This window comes from Macaca nemestrina, chromosome 3 (genome assembly GCF_043159975.1).
Source record: "Macaca nemestrina isolate mMacNem1 chromosome 3, mMacNem.hap1, whole genome shotgun sequence".
Classification (NCBI taxonomy): domain Eukaryota; kingdom Metazoa; phylum Chordata; class Mammalia; order Primates; family Cercopithecidae; genus Macaca; species Macaca nemestrina.
In genome coordinates, this window is record NC_092127.1 from 145680275 (window position 1) to 145686274 (window position 6000).

Sequence of the window (6000 nt, forward strand, 5' to 3'; positions counted from 1 at the left end):
TTATCCCTTCTTAAAACGAGTTATCCATTTGTAAACTGATTTCTTTGGAGCATTGTCCCCATAAACTTTTCATAAAGCATCAATTAGCTCACCATTCTTCCACCCAAGTGTCGACATATATTTGATGTTTGTTCTTCCTTCAATTTTAGCAGAATTCGTGTTGCTCTGATAGAGCCTCTTCTCAAACTGATGTCTTATTCTTCTTAGTGCTTCAAACTAGATCCTGTTCAAACATGTTATAACAAGTTAGTAGGAGTTTATTTTGGTCCAAAAATTTTGAAATCCATGCAGTTTTTTCATGATATGCATTTTCCATGAACTTTTTCAAGACCCCTCATATTTCTTAAATTTGAGAAATACCCACAATAACAAGCCTAATTAATGACAGAACTAGTTTTAAGATTCCTAGTTTCCTATCACCTTCTTTTCTACTGTTCCTGACTTCCTTAAGTTATAGGATAGTCATCCTTGACATATCTAAGAGTCATTTGTAAACCCTGGATCTTTAAGAATTCAGGTGCTGAAAAGATTACATCATTATTTCTAAGAAAAGATAACCAACAGCCAGGTGCAGTGGCTCATGACTATAATCCCAGCACTCTGGGAGGCCAAGGTAGGCGGATCACTTGAGGCTGGAAGTTTGAGACCAGTCTGGCCAACATGGCAAAACCTGGTCTCTATTTAATAAAAAAAATTAGCTGGGCATGGTGGCATGCGCCTCTAATCCCAGCCACTTAGGAAGCTGAGCCACAATAACTGTTTAAACCCAGGAGGCAGAGATTGCAGTGAGCAGAGATTGTGCCACTGCACTCCAGCCTGGGCAACAGAGTGAGACTGTCAAAGTTAAAAGCTCCACCCCCTCCAATGCCTTTCCTGAATTGAATCTATTAATTTAAAAAATACTATTTTGAAATAATACTTATTATCTTTAAAAGCTGGAAGAGTAACAAAAAGAAAATTTTAATTCAGAGTACAGTATCCACATTAGACTCAAATAAATGTGAATTTTCTACTCATACCTGACTTTTGTGTTCTTTTATCAAAATAAATGTGTAAGTCCCATACCTTATTACATAAATCTTCAACTTCTTGATCAAATAAATATGACAAATGATGTTCTCTAAGAAAAACACCCTTCAATTTTATTCCTAAAACGAAAAACATTCAAAGGAACTCATTGTGCAGAAACACAATATATACAAGCCTCACCATTTTCTTTTTCTATTATGTCCTCATCCACATACATTAATCACAACAAATCATGATGTGAACAGCAGTGGAAAAAGTTTAATCATTGGACATTTATTTCTTGAACTTCAGCTCTACTCATAAGATTCTCATTGCTTAGCTCTTTAAAACAAATGCGTATATTTATCTAATGTAGAACAGTTAAGACCTCCAATTTTACTATAATTGGGGGAAAAAACCCAGAACAATGTCAAGTATATCACTTTATCGACTTTGTTAACCTGCTATGCATCTGACAAAAGGGTAGGTGTTCAACAAGTGAGATACCAACCCTAAAAAGCAAGAAGTCTGTATCTACTTTCATTGGGTTATTAAGAGAAATAAATATTGTTTAAGAAAACCAACTCTTTCTTTTTTGAGACGGAGTCGTGCTGTTACCCAGGCTGGAGTGCAGTGGCAAATCTTGGCCCACTGCAACTTCCACCTCCTGGGTTCAAGTGATTCTCCTGCCTTGGCCTCCCAAGTAGCTGGGGTTACAGGTACATGCCACCACGCCTGGCTAATTTTTGTATTTTTAGTAGAGATGGTGTTTCGCCATGTTGGCCAGGCTGGTCTTGAACTCCTGAGCTCAGGTGATCCACCTGCCTTAGCCTCCCAAAGTACTGGGATTACAGGTGTGAGCCACCATGCCTGGCCAAGAAAACCAACTCTTTATACTATATATAAAAATCTTACCAGCCTGGGCAACATGGCAAAACCCCTTCTCTACCAAAAGTACAAAAAATTAGCCAGGTGTGGTGGCACACGCCTGCAGTTCCAGCTACTTAGAGAAGCTGATTAGAACTAGAGTATGGCTAGAAATTAAGTATCCCTACTCATATAATTTTCCTTGGGGTGGTACTAACTTGGAAAGTTGAACTTTCTATGAATATTTCAACGAATATTGTCCAATTTCTTCTGTGCAGTTATACAAATATTTGCCATAGGATGGAGTAAAGGTACAGATGTACAGCACCGTTAAAGGAGTTTGACCTTTTCCCCCAAAGTGGATTTTTATCCACTATGATGAATACATTTTACTACTTGCTTGTCTTTCCCTTCTGCTGCTTCCACCCCCACCTCCCACAGGCTTCTACTCCTCATCAGCAATAGACCTTGTCAGGCAATCAGAATGTTTCTAATTGGCAGAATACTAATTCATGCCAAGATTTATAATCTTTTGAGTCTTCTTGTTTTCCTTTCATCACTGCTCAAAAGTTCTGTTAGAAGAAAAAACACTCCCCCTTTTCCTTTAAGTCTTAGCACTGCTTCTAATAGTTGGAAACCACTTGTCTAATAATAGAAGCATTACGTATAAAACAAAGCATAACTAGTTTTGGAGTACATTAGGGTGTAGCTGCCCCTCCATATCAGGCTTGATGCTGAGAAGACACTTCCAAGTTAGCATGAGATTCTAGAAGTAGAAATAATTATGTAACAAATAATGATTTAACAATAATTTCAAAACTCCATGGCTTTCTGAAACAAAAGACAGAACTCAAACAATGAAAAATTTGGCAAGACAAAAGGGGTAGGTGCTCAACAAGCAAGATACCAACCCTAGAAAGCAAGAAGTCTGTATCTGCTTTCATAGCTATTATAAGAAATAAACAGTGTTTAAGAAAACCAACTCTTTCTATATACTCTATATAAAAAGCTTAGCAGCCTGGGCAACACGGCAAAACCCTGTCTCTACCAAAAATACAAAAAAACTTAGCCAGGTGTAGTGGTACATGCCTACGGTCCCAGCTACTTAGGAAGCTGAGGTGGGAAGATTGCTTGAGCCTGGAAGACAGAGGTTGCAGTGAGCTGAGATTGCGCCACTGCACTCCAGCCTGGGTGACAGAGTGAGACCCCATCTCAAAAAAATAAGATAAAATAAATAATAAAAAGCTCAGCATAATGTGTGGCCCATAGTAATGGGCCAATAAATAATTTATTATTCTTTCCAAGTGGACAATTAATAAGATTCTATACCATAAAATAGGTAATTAGATTTCATCAAATCCTTTATAAATGTTTTTTACTTGGACATTCCTCCATTTCCAACTCACTGCTATAGTTCCAGGAATACTTAACACATTTAGAATAGAAAAATATACTACCTTCCCCTGCATATTTTGAGTAATTATCTTCTAAGACCCATGTATCTTTTCTTGACATCTCTGAGCATGACTCCTGGAAAGAGATATTTTCTTTTAAAATTTTTTTGTGCAATAGTCAATGCCTTTGCAAATAACACTATCTTTAATACAGCTTACATATCCTCATTTAAGTATTCAATAATCACAACAGTTCATTATGTGAACAGCAGTGAAAAGGTTTAATCACTGGATATGAAGTTACTAGAAGAAGCAACGATATAACCAAAGGATCAAATTGAGAACTTCAATGTCAACAATAAAATAAACAATCACAACAACAAAAAAAGCATATATAAGTTATAAACAAATGTAAAGATAGGATTACTTATTTCCTATCCAGAAGTAAATATCTACAGCAGTAACCCCTTGCGGCTATTGCCTTCATTTAAGTAAATCTGTTCTAATAAAAGTAGTTTTCAGAAACTGATTTGAATATAATAAAGGAATGTTGTCAGAATAATGTGGAAGCACACTGTTTCAACTTTAGGAAAGGCAAATAGTTACAATCCAATTAAACAGGAAAGAAAACAGCCCTCATTTCAGATGATGAACTGGCAGCAGTACTTTTCAACTCTACCTTAAGAAAATGGCAAGTGAAGGCCTGTATCTGCAAACAAATTTTGAGTCCTTAAGAAAAGGTAAACACCACGATGAGACAGTCACTTCACACCACAAATGTGGAGAAACTGACAGCCTCATCCACTGCTGGTGGGAATGTAAAATGTTGCAGGTACTAGGGAAAATAATCTGGCACTTCCTCAAGAAGTTAAACACAGTTAGTTACCTTATGACTCACCAGTTTCACTCTTAGGTGTGTAATCAGGAAAATGAAAACATTTGTCCACATAAAAACTTGTACACAAATGTTCCTAACAGTAAAAAAAAAAAAAAAAAAAGGAAAAACCCAAATGCCCTCCAACTGATGAACAGATAAACAAAATCTGCTACATCCATAAAATGGAATACGATTCAGCAATAAAAAATAAAGTACTGATACGTGCTATAAGATGGATGAACTCTGAAAACATTCCAAGTGAAAGAAGCCAATCACAAGGACCATATATTAGTTTATAATTCCATTTACATGAAGTGTACAGAGCAGGCATGGGCACACAGAAAGTAAATTAGTGGTTGCTGAAGCGGGGTGGGGGAATATTTGGAGGTACTGCTAATAAGAATGAGGTTTCGGACAGGCGCGGTGGCTCACGTCTGTAATCCCAGCACTTTGGGAGGCCGAGGCAGGTGGATCACGAGGTCAGGAGATCGAGACCATCCTGGCTAACATGGTGAAAACCGTCTCTACTAAGAACACAAAAAATTAGCCGGGTGTGGTCGCCGGCGCCTGTAGTCCCAGCTACTTGGGAGGCTGAGGCAGGAGAATGGCGTGAACCTGGGAGGCGAAGCTTGCAGTGAGCCAAGATCGCGCCACTGCACTCCAGCCTGGGCGACAGAGCGAAACTCCGTCTCAAAAAAAAAAAAAAAAAATGAGGTTTCTTTTTGGAGTGATGAAAATGTTCTAAGATTGATTGTGACTATTGCACAATTCTGTGCATATCCTAAAACCCACTGAATTGTACAGTTTAAACCAGTTAGTTGTATGGTATGAGAATTATATCTGAATAAAACTGTTACAAAAATACAAGGCAACTGATTTTTTCCTCAAAGACAGCTAAAAACAATGTATTTTTATTCAGCCTCATTCAGGTCTTAATTGGTTGAGTATGAAAAGGCTCCAACAGCCCAACCAACTTACAGTATTTAAATCCAGTTCCTACTCTCTGCACACATCTTAGAGCCAAAAAGTATTTTCCCTGCACATCCCCCAGGGACCAATTTTTCCAAAGTTCCTTGACTATCCTTAGGCCGTGTGACTTTTAAGGAACCATAACCAAAAGCTATTAATTCCATCCAAAGAAGACATAAACATATTTTAGTGGAAAACTGGTGTGAATAAATAATACCTTAATATGTGTCTTTTCGGCTGTAATCAGGACAACGTAAACACAAAGGGGAAAAAGAAGCAATCTTGTTAGGCCTGGATATTTGGAATTATTTTTGTGTGCTATACAAAGAAACGGAAAAGTTGCAAACCCTTCTATTTTCTGTATGCTAAGGATCTCCTCAGAGACAAAAACACACTGCCTGTTTCCTTCTAAGCAAATTGAAATCTCTTCCTCAAACATAAGGGCTTATAACTAAGACATTGTTCTAAGCTTTTTCTCCTGAAAGCTATCCATAACGCCTCATTCCCAACCAAAACCACTTAATTGCCCCTTGTCCCCTGCCCCTATTACTAATGACGAGCCCCAAGAACCTTACCTTATGTCCTTCATTGTGGCAGTGTTTCAGAAAAGGGTTCCTCGAATTAAAAGTCGGCGTATCCTATTTGACTCCCGCTCCTCCCGTATCAGGTACCTACAGCCAACCATGCCAAGAGTTTCCGCATTATCTCCGCATCGGAGAGCTACAAGATAAAGCGCAAGAACACGACACGCATCTCAGTAAATCATGTATTTTGGGCCCGACTCTGTCTTCAACATACCTAGGGCACCGTGTTTTATCTCTTTTCCATACCCTTTCCTCCCGATATCCTCCAGTTTCAGAGAACGCATCCGGAGACCCATTGGCA